Raw genomic sequence first — 13,662 nt, forward strand, 5'->3', positions numbered from 1 at the left:
AAATGTGCGGCTTGGCTGCACATTTTACTTTCTGTATCCCGCGCGCATACCTAATAGGGCCCTCAATATGCATTTGCATGTTGCGGGCACTATTAGGTGCCGCGGGTTGGACGCGCGTTTTCCTCCCCTTACTGAATAAGGGGTAAGGGAAAACGCGTGTCCAAGAGCAGGCTAACAGTGCACTCCATCGGAGCCCACTGTACTGTATCGGCCTGTTACTAAGCATTTTTTCCCATAGACACAGAATGGGAGAAAAGCATTAGACGGTAATGTTGAAACAGCTGCGTGGGCTGTGTAAATATGTATGCCGGCTTGTGCCAAAGGATGCGGCCTTATTATAACACTAAGGGGTAGATTTTAAAAAGCATTTACTCGAGCAAAACTGGTTTTTGCTCGAGTAAATACACTTTACTCAAGTAAGTGGGCTTTTCAAAACTGCTACAATATATGCCATTGAATTGTCCATAGGATTTACTCAAGTAAGTGCACTTTACTTGAGTAAATAGCTTTTGAAAATTGCTACGATAGTATGTCACATTTACATGCGTAACTCCTTTGAAAATGACCCCCTAAGTGTGTATATGCACACATGGCATAAAATAGGCTGCACTCGTACATGTGGATGTATGCAAATGCCGCCTCTATGGCGTAAGTGGTGGGGTTTTGGTAGATAAGTGTGCTGATGCAATTACCAGTTTCCCCAGTCTGTTCCCAGTTTGCCCAGTTAAAGGATAGGATCTCTTAATTCCCCTAGTTAATTAGCCTCCCTTTTACCCTGTTAGCCCCTATCCTTAAAATTTCGCTGACTAGCCTACTTTTTTCTTTTTTTGTTCCTGGACTTACACGCCATCCTTGGCTTGTGCATGTAAATATTTAAGTGCAGATTTCATTGAGAAAACTTGGAATGCCCATGCCCAGACCTTACCTACGCCCTACACTTCCAAATACATTTGTGAGCGTACGAGGATATACAGGCGTACTCGCTTGCTTTTAAAAATCCACGCAGTACACTGGCCCAGCTTCTGCGCTTATCTCCTGGTTTTGGCATGCGCATGGCTTTTAAAATTCAACCCTTAGTGAATTAGGCCTTAAATCTGGTTGGGCCAAAGAGCTGTCCTAAAATTAGGCAGCTATAGTTAGCCGGACAACTTTAAGATAGCCGGCTATATTCAATAGTGCGGTTTCAGTACAAATCTACTCTCGACCTAGCTTGATGCACTCTCTCCCTAGCTGCTATCAAGCTAGGTAGAGAGAACATGGTACAAATCTCATCTTTTCATACCTTTCATCACTCCAAATCACACAAAATCTTTACTGATGTCTACTGTGGTGTTTGTATCTCTGACTGTGCATGTAAAACTGCCCCCCAAAACATAGCCCACTACCAAAACCTCACCTCGAGTTACTAGTTGCCCCTCTTACAGTTGTATAAATAGTTTACTTATATGAACATCTTATAAAGGGTCAGTCTCAGTCTCTCTCCCTCTCCCTTGCAACCCAAAATGTGATAAAAGTCTGCCTGGACATTTTTCAGTGTGTGATGTAAATATACAACTTTAACGTGCATTGCAGTAAAAAAGGTATATGGCATCAGAAAAATAACACTAACCATGTCCCCCTTTCTTTTTTTTATCACAGGCACTATTTTTTTGCAATTTTTGTAGCAAAATGATAAATCTAGGGGTTTGCTAGCTGGATTGTGTTTGAATATGGACGTTTATTTCCTTAGTGTTATGATGCATTTTTCAACTAATCTTGGAAGTTATTTCATTTCATGTAAATGATTTAAACTTAATGAATGTTAAGTAAAAAAAAAAAAAAGACAGAACTTGAGCCATCTGTCTAAATGGCTTTGAATAATGACCTTTTTTTATGTAAAAAATGCAGCTGGTTTAAAGGGATTTCTTCAAGGTGCAAAAACAATTATAACAAAAAAGTATATGACCAGTTACTTTACTGAATGTCTTCTTGCTCAGGTACCTTTTCCATGAAACAAATGTTTGAAGCCTATTGAAGACTGATGAATACAACAGGCATTGCTTCAGACAAGACGGTAAAAAACGATAGTCCAAAAGCTACTCTGTGCTCCTGTAATAAATTAGCCCAGGTCACACTTAAATAATCCTGTCTCCTTTACTGTGTTCAGCAGATGAGGTGGATACAGGAACTCGCTGAAGCTTTTATTATACAAGCTTCAACCATCTTTGCTATCTTGAGTGTCACTGATCAATAGTTACCTTCTAAAGTAATTAAGACACAAGGTCAGTCTCACCCAAAACCTTGAACTGCTAAGGATGCCAGTGGCTTGTTTGACTCCTCATCTGGGCAGTTTTGGTGCCTTCCCTCTCTTTGCAATATCTTCTGTTTTTAGTTCTTCCTGTTTTCTGTTGTGAACTGAACTACAGCGTCCTGCTATCTATATTTTAAAGTTCCAAGTTAGGACTTTCCCCACCTGCGAATGTGCGTGGTGTTAAGCACTGAGGATTGGCTAGTGCTGTACTGCCAGGTCACGATTGGCTAAAGTCTCGCTGATTGACTGGCGAAACCACTGGGCACTTCATACTCATTAGTCAGGTTCAGAGAATGGTTATCCATCGCATGTCCCTTTGTTCAGGTTTAGGATTTTTCAGGTGTCTTCTCTGATCATTATGGGACCCTTTTTCAGGCCCAAATTTAGGCATAAACATAGATAGCTGCTGACGGTGGCAAATATCCAGGCCAAAGAAGAGCCTGCTTCTTGCTGTAAGGCCATGTGCCGGCATACCTTCAGCATGGGGCCATTCTGGCACTCTGTCTTTGAGTGTCAAAATCTTAAGTTTGGCCCTGCTCTTTCAACAACTGGCATCTTGTAGTCATGATTTATAACTGCACCATTCTACTCCCTTTTAATTAAAAAAGTTTTTGTGCAAAGCTTGCAAATATTTTTATTTATTTATTTATTTATTTCTTTTATATACCGACGTTCGATCGAGATATCACATCGGTTTCCAGATAACTAAAAGAATAGGGTAGAAACAGCCCTATTTTACATTATAACATTGTAATAAATATAATAAATTATAACATTGTAATAAATATAACGAATTATAACAGAAATAACAGGATTACATAGAACATTTGAATATAGTATATAACATATGTACAAATATAAAAGCAAAGTGCAAGGACAGTCTATGCAGGAAATATTTTTCAAAAGAGAAGGGAACTTAAAGTACAAAGGCAACGCCAACTATGTGCATCTATCTATATTTATCTATATCTGTCTGTCTGTCTGTCTATCTAGCTCCAAAGTTTTGAAGCCCAAAGCACACCTACAATAACACAAATGTTGTGTGGTACACCAGCATCCACAAAGCTCGTGAAAAAGGTATTGAGAAGCACTGAAAACCCCACTAGTCTCTTTCAAATTGTAATACAAAGGGAGCTGGGAGAGACACAAATAAACCCATCACAATGGAACAGCTTCCTTTTTATATACAAGTTCAGGGGAAGAGAAAAATCAGTGTGGTGCAGGCAGCTGGCTCGGTCAGTTGCTTTGGCTGCTGCCTGTGATGGCAGATAGTCTCTCTGTGAAATGACTCAAACTTATGTTATGAATAGAAATACATGAAAAATCTTAGGTGAATTTTAAAAGCCTTGCATGTGCCAAAATTGGGCTTGCACCCACCCACCAAATTGTAAAAGATGCCAAGATGCATGCATATCTCCCACTGTGCACGCATCTCACTTGATTTAAAAAGGGGCGGGATGTGTGCGTGGGAAGTTTGGGGCGTGGCCAAAAGATGTGCATGTAAATACTTAATGAACCGCGGTGTGTGCCTAGGTTCACTGATGCATAACTTTACTTCTGCTATGGGGTAACTGGGGGGTGCAGGCTATCAAACCAGGGAAGTTTGGAGGACCTACCACTTAACTGGGTAAACTGGTGAACAAACTGGTGAAACTGGCACTGGTGTGGCTGTGCGCCCATTATAAAATACCCTGACTTATGTGGTAGAATCGGGATTTGTGTACCTAGCTGTGTACCCACTTAAAATTGGGTGCACATGTGCACACAGCCAGGCTATTTTATAACATGCACAAAAGTTATAAAATGGCCGTGTAACTGGGTGTGCACAGATGCACACGTGCAAAAGTGCTCCCACGCACCGGTTTGAAAAAATATTGCTCATCCCTAGCTTGCACTCTAGCTGTGACCGAGTTCTGCCCATAGACGATATCAAGGAGATTTAGAATGACATGGCTGCTCTCAGTGCAATAGCTTATGCAACATAATTATTTTTTATACAAATATACAGTATATAACAGCCTGTGATTTAAGCTTCTAAAAATGGAAGTATCCAATTACAACATTTTTCGCTTATATATTTTTTTTTAATGGGTCTAGAGGTATATTGTTTTAGAAGGAAAGCCAGCAACAGTGAAGGGAAAACACCCATGGCAAGGTGAACCGATAGCTGCAGGATAAATCTGAACAATCTTGGGGCAAATGCCTCCAAATATTTGAAAAATGTGTGTTGTGTGTGTGTGTGTGTGGGGGGGGGGGGGGGGGGGGAAGCATGTGACCTCCAAGAGGCCAATCATAGGACATTTCTACTTGTGAATGGATAAAGAATTTCTTCAATGTTCAACATTTTTTTCTTTAACTCGATTTTAAAAAACCCCAAACTTCCAAAGTGTGTGATAACTGTATCTAAAGCTCCTCTAATGGGAACTCTTTCCTCAAATTACAAATGCAGCTCAAATGTTTAATAATTCTTGCTTTTATTTTTTGCTTTGCTTTACCTATATAAAGCAAATTGCGTGGGCACAAGATTTGGAGAAGTTTCCTTGATACAGCTTCTGGGTGAAACTTGGTCCCAGTCAGAGCATCAAACGGCTTTTGGGCTATCCTGCTACAGTCTTGTTTGAAAATAGCACATCTTGTACAAAAACTGAAAACTAAGGTCTCTAAATATGAATAATCTGATACAGTATGTAATACACTTTCTTCTTAGTAAATCCATACTGGGGGAAATAATACATCAGCTTAGAACAACTGCATGATTCTGCCTGTCTCTCTTACTGGGGTCCCCAACTTTCCTTTTTGAAATTTAGGGAGTCCAGCAGCTTCCAGCTGGAACTTGGGGCATATCAGGACTCTGCCCCCCAATTTAGAGTTGTCAGAGTGTTACTGGTGCTCTGGATGGAGCGTCTCATTTGTTTCCGCTGTTCTGTTTCTTTGTTGCACCGATTACATAACTCCTTGAATATCCTCTGTATATCTGTTGTAGTGCCACCTCTTTGCTTCTCTCCTGCTTCCTCTGTCTTTGCTGGATACTGGATAGGTATCCTCTCTAAAATTCTGCCGTAGGGACACTGACTTTCTCTGGTTGAGAGAACCAGATGGGCAATAAACAAATTCCCAAACAAAAAAGGGAGAAAGGAAGGGTAGAAAATCTTCCTATCAAATGAAGCAGCTACAAAGGTAAAAAGTGTGCAAGAGGTGTGGACATTGTTAAAAATACCATCCTAGAAGCACAGTCCAGATGTATTCCACACATTAAGAAAGGTGGAAGGAAGGCAAAATGATTACTGGTATAGTTAAAAGGTGAGGTGAAAGAGGCTATTTTAGCCAAAAGATTTTCATTCAAAAATTGGAAGAAGGATCCAACAGAAGAAAATAGGATAAAGCATAAGAAGTTGGTCGTAGAGACAAAAAGTTCACAGTAAAAACTTTTAAAATATATCCAAAGCAGAAAGCCTGCAAGGGAGTCAATTGGACCATTAGATGATCGAGGGGTTAAAGGGGAACTTAGAGAAGATAAGGCCATCATGGAAACATTAAACTATTTCTTTGCTTCGGTGTTTACTGAAGAGGATGTCGAGGAGATACCCGTTCCGGAGAATGTTTTCATGGGTAATGATTCAGATGGACTGAACCCAATCATGGTAAACCTAGAAGATGTGGTAGGCCTGATCGACAAACTGAAGAGTAGTAAATCACCTGGACCGGATGGTATATTCCATGTAACAATGTTCTCTAATATGACTCAATGTTTGTTTAACTAATGTAACTATTGTGAACTGTTATGATGGCGAAACCGAATGACGGTGCACAAAACATGTTAAATAAATAAATAAATACCCCAGGGTTCTGAAGGAACTAAAAAATGAAATTTCAGATCTATTAGTAAAAATGTGTAACCTATCATTAAAATCATCCATTGTATCTGAAGACTGGAGGATAGCAAATGTAACCCCAATATTTAAAAAGGGAAACTACAGACCAGTTAGCCTGACTTTAGTGCCAGGAAAAATAGTGGAAAGTGTTCAAAATCACAGAACATATAGAAAGGCATGGTTTAATGGAACAAAGTCAGCATGGCTTTACCCAAGGCAAGTCTTGTCTCACAAATCTGCTTCACTTTTTTGAAGGAGTTAATAAACATGTGGATAAAGGTGAACCGGTAGATGTAGTGTACTTGGATTTTCAGAAGGCATTTGACAAAGTTCCTCATGAGAGATTTCTAGGAAAAGTAAAAAGTAATGGGATAGGTGGCGATGTCCTTTCATGGATTACAAACTGGTTAAAAGACAGGAAACAGAGAGTAGGATTAAATGGACAATTTTCTCAGTGGAGGGGGATGGACAGTGGAGAGCCTCAGGGATCTGTACTGGGACCAGTGCTTTTCAATATATTTATAAATGATCTGGAAAGGAATATGACGAGTGAGGTAAAGAAATTTGCAGATGATTCAAAATTATTCAGAGTAATTAAATTGCAGGGGCACCTTGTGAGACGGTGGATTGGGCATCCAGATGGCAGATGAAATTTAATGTGGATAAGTGCAAGGTGATGCATATAGGGAAAAATAACCCATGCTATAGTTACACGATGTTAGGTTCCATATTAGGAGCTACCACCCAGGAAAGAGATCTAGACGTCATGGTGGATAACACATTGAAATTGTCTGCTCAGTGTGCTGCAGCAGTAAAAAAGCAAGCAGAATGTTAGGAATTATTAGGAAGGGAATGGTGAGTAAAACAGAAAATGTTATAATGCCTCTGTATCACTCCATTGAATACTGTGTTCAATTCTAGTCGCCGCATCTCAAAAAAGATATAGTTGCAATGGAGAAGGTTCAGAGAAGGGTGACCAAAATGATAAAGTGGATGGAACAGCTCCCCTATGAGGAAAGACTAAAGAGGTTAGGACTGTTCAGCTTGGAGAAGAGACGGCTGAGGGGGGATATGATAGAGGTGTTTAAAATCATGAGAGGTCTAGAATGGGTAAATGTGAATCAGTTCTTTACTCTTTCGAATAATAGAAGGACTAGGGGGCACTCTATGAAGTTAACATGTAGCACATTTAAAACTAATCGGAGAAAATTCTTTTTTACTCAATGCACAATTAAACTTTGGAATTTGTTGCCAGGGGATGTGGTTAGTGCAGTTAGTATAGCTGGGTTTAAAAAATGTTTGGATAAGTTCTTGGTGGAGAAGTTTATTACCTGCTATTAATCAAGTTGACTTAGAAAATAGCCACTGCTATTACTAGCATCAGTAGCATGGGATAGACTTAGTTTTTGGGTACTTTCTAGGTACTTATAGCCTGGATTTGCCACTGTTGAAAACAGGATGCTGGGCTTGATGGACCCTTGGTCTGACCCAGTATGGCATGTTCTTATAGTTAAATCAGTTTGAAAGTCTCTCTACACTTCTATAGCCTACTGGATTGCTTCTAGGGTTTCTCCAGTAAAAACTGTACAGCAAAGAAACATTACACTGCCTTGGACTATGCACACAAAAATCCAGAAGTTAAGGTTGTGCAGCTCTAAAATTTTTGTTTCTGATTGGGTTTTTTATTTAATTTTTTTAATTTTGGGGATTTTTTCATTTTTCTGTTCATTAATGTGTTTTGTTTTAGCTCATTTGCTAAACTGAAAAAAACATTAAACCAGTACTGTCCCCCCCCCCCCCATCCCCAAACAACCACAACAAAAAATACAGATTTCCCTTGGCCCTGGAAACACTTTGCAAAAAATGAATCTGGGGCCTGTCCCCTCCTATTCCCAGTTCACATAACTAATTAGCCTGGGCCCTTTTCACCCTGGTTTAAATCTACCATCCTGATCCCCTCTTTCCCCCTTCCCGGGTCCTGGAAAGTTCTAAAGGTTAGAAGCGAAGCCCATTCGTTTCTGTTCAGATCTCGGAATTTTAAAAATGGCATAGGTTACACTGGAGGAAGGCACCAAAGTGATATCATTTTTGCATCCTCCTCCAGTGTGGCCAGTGTGGGACCTGGGAAGGAGCAAAGCCCATTAGGACTTTCCAGGACCTGGGAAGGGAGTAAACAGGTGCTCCCTGGTCCCACCAGATTTAAACTGGAGAAGGGGGGCCAGGGAGGCCACCAACTGGGCTGGGTTCCAGGCTAGATTAAGTTTGTGGGCTGGGAATACGGGTTGGAGAGACCTGGGGAGGTCCAGCCAGGCAGGCATAGGACCCAGGTTTACTATGTTCAGTATGGGAGGAAGTTTCCATACCCATGGGAGACCCTTCCTTTTTTTTTTTTTTTTTAATGAAATGGATATGAAACTAACCAAATATTTTGGATATTTTTGTAGGGCACCATTTTCAGTTTTTCATTCATTGTATTTTTTGCATTTGTTTGAAACAAATGCACTTCCCTTTCACAAGTTCCTTAGTGGGCTCTGTCTGATACAGTCACAGAACCCAACCATTGGAGTAGCCTAACATATCGGGCCGATACAGTAAAGTCCGCGAGAGAACGGGTGAACGCCCCTGCTCTCGGTGCGCGCGATTCTGTATTTAAATGAGGCCCGGCGGTAAAAACAGGCAAAAGGAGGCACTAGGGACACTAGCGCGACCCTAGCGCCTCCTTTTGGACCGGAGTGGCGGCTGTCAGCGGGTTTGACAGCTGGCGCTCAATTTTGCCGGCGTCGGTTCTCGAGCCCGCAGACAGCCATGGGCTCGGAAACCGGACGCCGGCAAAATTGAGCGTCCGGTTTTCGACCTGACAGCCGCCGGCCGATTTAAAATTTTTTTTCTTTTTTTTTTTACTTTTGGAAAGTTTCGGGACCTCCGACTTAATATTGCCATGATATTAAGTCGGTCGGTCAGTTTTTACTGCTTTTCTGTGCACTTTCCCGGTGCCTGAAGAAATTAGCTCCAACCTTTGGGTAGGCGCTAATTTCTGAAAGTAAAATGCGCGGGAATACCTAATAGGGCCATCAACATGCATTTGCATGTTGCGGGCACTATTAGGTTCGGCGGATTGGACGCGTGTTTTCGGCCCCTTACTGAATAAGGGGTAAGGGAAAATGCGCGTCCAGTGGTGGGTTAACAGTGCGCTCCGTTGGAGTGCACTGTACTGTATTGGCCTGATAGGGAGGCTGTGGCTTGGTGGGATGTTCCCCTCTTTTTCCAACTATATAGTCCTTATACAAGGCTACATCTTTGTAGGGATCCCAGTCGGGCCCTACAGATAATGTGAAGAAATTTTCCAAAACAGCTGCATTTTTTAATAGTGTTTTTTTGGTATGTGATAATGATCACCTGTGAGCGTGTTCTTGCCCATTTTGAGCAGGCAGACTGGATGGGCAGTATGGTCTTTATCTGCTGTCATGTTCTATAAGTGATTAGAGCAACCACTATGAAGATACCTTTTTCACTTTATATTTTTTTCTGGTTAGACACTGTATGTATTCATGAACTGGAATTATTTCTTTTCCAGGTTTGCTGTCCTTGATTTTTGACAGTATGCAGTCTTTTCAGTTTAATGAGCTGTATTGCAGCATTAGCAGAGGTCTAGGCCAGCTGGAAGGTTTGCTATGCAGGGATCAGATATGTATTTTTGGATGCATTTTTTTTAAATAGCAGGTAGAATGAGCAGTCTTCAATATGCTGTACTTCTTAGGCTCCAGTTCCCGACACACTAAGAAATCTTGAAAATATGACTTGAGCCATGTTGGGTCAAGCATGAAGGATATCTACAGGGTAGTTCATGTGTCACTTTAAAGAGTGTAACAGCTTTTTATTCTCTAATTTTGATATATTGGCTCTTGACAGTATTAACTCACCTTTTAACACACTTGATTCTTTTTTTTTTCCTTTTAGTCTATTGGCATAACATGGTAGATCAGTAACAGTAGTAGAGTCTTCAGAATGGCCTGGGCCAAGTGAGTTGTTATAAATAAGATTTAGAATAGGGAGGGTGGGCATTGTAGTAGCATTTTAAAATGTTAATGCATTCAAGTCATTTTAAAATGAAATCATTTGTGCCAGATTTATTTTAAAATGATCAGATACAATTTTTTTAGGTGGACAAGCAGGGAAGATTTATGATGGAAGGTAAAATCAGATGTTTAAAGAAACTTTATTTTATTTTTTTTTTAAAATGGCATAGTTTTTGTCTCACAGTTGGAAAGACAGAATTATGCTGACCAAGTGCACATAATAGCTTAAATGTGTTTCTGTTTTCTAAATAGTTGCTCCAGCTAAATGTTTATGAACCCAGCATATGTCTGTTTGGCTTATCTTTGACCGCAGAGTTCCACCAGCTCGTAGATTTCACGGAAACTGTCTAAAAATGGACTTTTTTTTTTTCTTTTGACTGCTTTCCTTTAAAACAGACTTTGCTGTGTTCTACAAGAACCTACTGGAATTGAATGCTCTTATCTACTGTGAACAAGGGTTGTGGCCTCGGTCCCTGCTGAGGCTCGTGCTGCCACTGTGACTGAATCTTTGTGGGTTAGCTCACAGGCTTTCTCTATGCACAACAATGAATGTGTCTTGTCAGCTGTCATCTGTAGGTCTCAGTCTTTAGACTCTGTAATTTAGCTGGCAAGTGATCAGACTGTTACAAGTTGACATCTTTTGTTTAAACAAGTAAATAACTGTACTGGACCTTTAGCAACTGGCCCTACCATGCAATTTGTGCTGGCATACAAATGCAAAACGAGAAGTGTGGTTTTGTGTGGGTGGTGGTTTTTTTTAATGTAATATAATGCATTCTTTCTAATACTTGTTTAATCACAGTCTCTTGCTGCTTTAAAATTGACTGGGTGGATTTTGTACTGTTGTCCATAAAAACAGTTTTGTGGCATTAACCTACCTTGCGTTTACACTGCCTGCTGTTATTTTTGGAAAAGATCAGGGTGGAGCTCTTAAACATATATATGATTAAATGATATGAAATAACTTTGGTAGACTCTGCAACTAGTTGTACAATTTCTATTGTGTATATAGGACATTTTTTTTTTACCATATTTTAAAAATGTGCCAATATACTGTATCTATAAGAAAATCTTTTTTGATTTTCCAGAGCATCAAGTGTCCGTACATTAAAGTTCTTTTATAGGAGGAGCAACACTCGCTTTGAATATTAATGTAAAATAACCCAGTACTTGCTTACCATAAAAGGATGTGATTTTGGAAACTTTTATTTTGAAAAATGTTGTCCTCAGTGGTATTTTATTTTTTAAACTTTCGTTCTAATAGTATGGTTATGTAGGGGTAGGCAATACCAGCCTTTTTCAGAGCAGTAAACCGATTGGGTTTTCAGAATATTTGCAATGAATATACAGCAACATAATGGATGACGGCAGAAAGACCACATGGCCCATCTACTCTGCCCAGTTATTCTGTTCACACTGCTAACCCTATATCTCACCTGCCAGCCACAGAGTGAGTGCTTGTAAGATCGCTCCTTAACCAGGACAGTCTGCTATTCCACCATCTTGAGTAGGTGAGCAAATGTTGCTCCCTTAGAGCCTCTCAGTATCCCATCTTTTCCATGTCTAACCACAAAGCTCTAATCTAAATAGCCAGCAATGCTAGTGTGACCATTCCCTAAACATCCATCATCCCAGCCCCCCCGTGTAGCCTGCCAGGCAGACCCTGCTATATAAGAATTTGTGGTTTCCACTAGGACTTCTAGTTATTTCTGTACTTAAGAACATAAGAACATAAGAACATAAGAAAATACCATACTGGGTCAGACCAAGGGTCCATCAAGCCCAGCATCCTGTTTCCAACAGTGGCCAATCCAGTCCATAAGAACCTGGCAAGTACCCAAAAACTAAGTCTATTCCATGTAACCATTACTAATAGCAGTGGTTATTCTCTAAGTGAACTTAATAGCAGGTAATGGACTTCTCCTCCAAGAACTTATCCAATCCTTTTTTAAACACAGCTATACTAACTGCACAAACCACATTCTCTGGCAACAAATTCCAGAGTTTAATTGTGCGTTGAGTAAAAAAGAACTTTCTCCGATTAGTTTTAAATGTGCCCCATGCTAACTTCATGGAGTGTCCCCTAGTCTTTCTACTATCCGAAAGAGTAAATAACCGATTCACATCTACCCGTTCTAGACCTGTCATGATTTTAAACACCTCTATCATATCCCCCCTCAGTTGTCTCTTCTCCAAGCTGAAAAGTCCTAACCTCTTTAGTCTTTCCTCATAGGGGAGTTGTTCCATTCCCCTTATCATTTTGGTAGCCCTTCTCTGTACCTTCTCCATCGCAATTATATCTTTTTTGAGATGCGGCGACCAGAATTGTACACAGTATTCAAGGTGCGGTCTCACCATGGAGCGATACAGAGGCATTATGACATTTTCCGTTTTATTCATCATTCCTTTTCTAATAATTCCCAACATTCTGTTTGCTTTTTTGACTGCCGCAGCACACTGAACTGACGATTTCAATGTGTTATCCACTATGACACCTAGATCTCTTTCTTGGGTTGTAGCACCTAATATGGAACCCAACATCATGTAATTATAGCATGGGTTATTTTTCCCTATATGCATCACCTTGCACTTATCCACATTAAATTTCATCTGCCATTTGGATGCCCAATTTTCCAGTCTCACAAGGTCTTCCTGCAATTTATCACAATCTGCTTGTGATTTAACTACTCTGAACAATTTTGTGTCATCTGCAAATTTGATTATCTCACTCGTCGTATTTCTTTCCAGATCATTTATAAATATATTGAACAGTAAGGGTCCCAATACAGATCCCTGAGGCACTCCACTGTCCACTCCCTTCCACTGAGAAAATTGCCCATTTAATCCTACTCTCTGTTTCCTGTCTTTTAGCCAGTTTGCAATCCACGAAAGGACATCGCCACCTATCCCATGACTTTTTACTTTTCCTAGAAGCCTCTCATGAGGAACTTTGTCAAACGCCTTCTGAAAATCCAAGTATACTATATCTACCGGTTCACCTTTATCCACATGTTTATTAACGCCTTCAAAAAAGTGAAGCAGATTTGTGAGGCAAGACTTGCCCTGGGTAAAGCCATGCTGACTTTGTTCCATTAAACCATGTCTTTCTATATGTTCTGTGATTTTGATGTTTAGAACACTTTCCACTATTTTTCCTGGCACTGAAGTCAGGCTAACCGGTCTGTAGTTTCCCGGATCGCCCCTGGAGCCCTTTTTAAATATTGGGGTTACATTTGCTATCCTCCAGTCTTCAGGTACAATGGATGATTTTAATGATAAGTTACAAATTTTTAGTAATAGGTCTGAAATTTCATTTTTTAGTTCCTTCAGAACTCTGGGGTGTATACCATCCGGTCCAGGTGATTTACTACTCTTCAGTTTGTCAATCAGGCCTACCACATCTTCTAGGTTCACCGTGATTTGA

At 40.3% G+C, this 13,662-nt stretch overlaps 1 protein-coding gene across 3 annotated transcripts in view; it reads left to right on the top strand.

The window, feature by feature from the left end:
• The window catches only part of SLAIN1 (SLAIN motif family member 1), a 120,415-nt gene that overhangs the window by 34,052 nt on the left and 72,701 nt on the right, over nucleotides 1-13,662 (top strand). The window contains exon 2 of one of the 3 annotated variants that reach the window (XM_029603041.1): nucleotides 1,977-2,053. The exons of the other annotated variants lie outside the window; for them this stretch is intronic. The gene's annotated coding sequence lies outside the window, so the exon portion shown is untranslated. The remainder of the gene's footprint in view (nucleotides 1-1,976; nucleotides 2,054-13,662) is intronic. 3 annotated transcript variants of the gene reach the window in all.

The sequence above is a fragment of the Rhinatrema bivittatum genome, chromosome 5, assembly GCF_901001135.1.
Source record: "Rhinatrema bivittatum chromosome 5, aRhiBiv1.1, whole genome shotgun sequence".
Lineage (NCBI taxonomy): Eukaryota > Metazoa > Chordata > Amphibia > Gymnophiona > Rhinatrematidae > Rhinatrema > Rhinatrema bivittatum.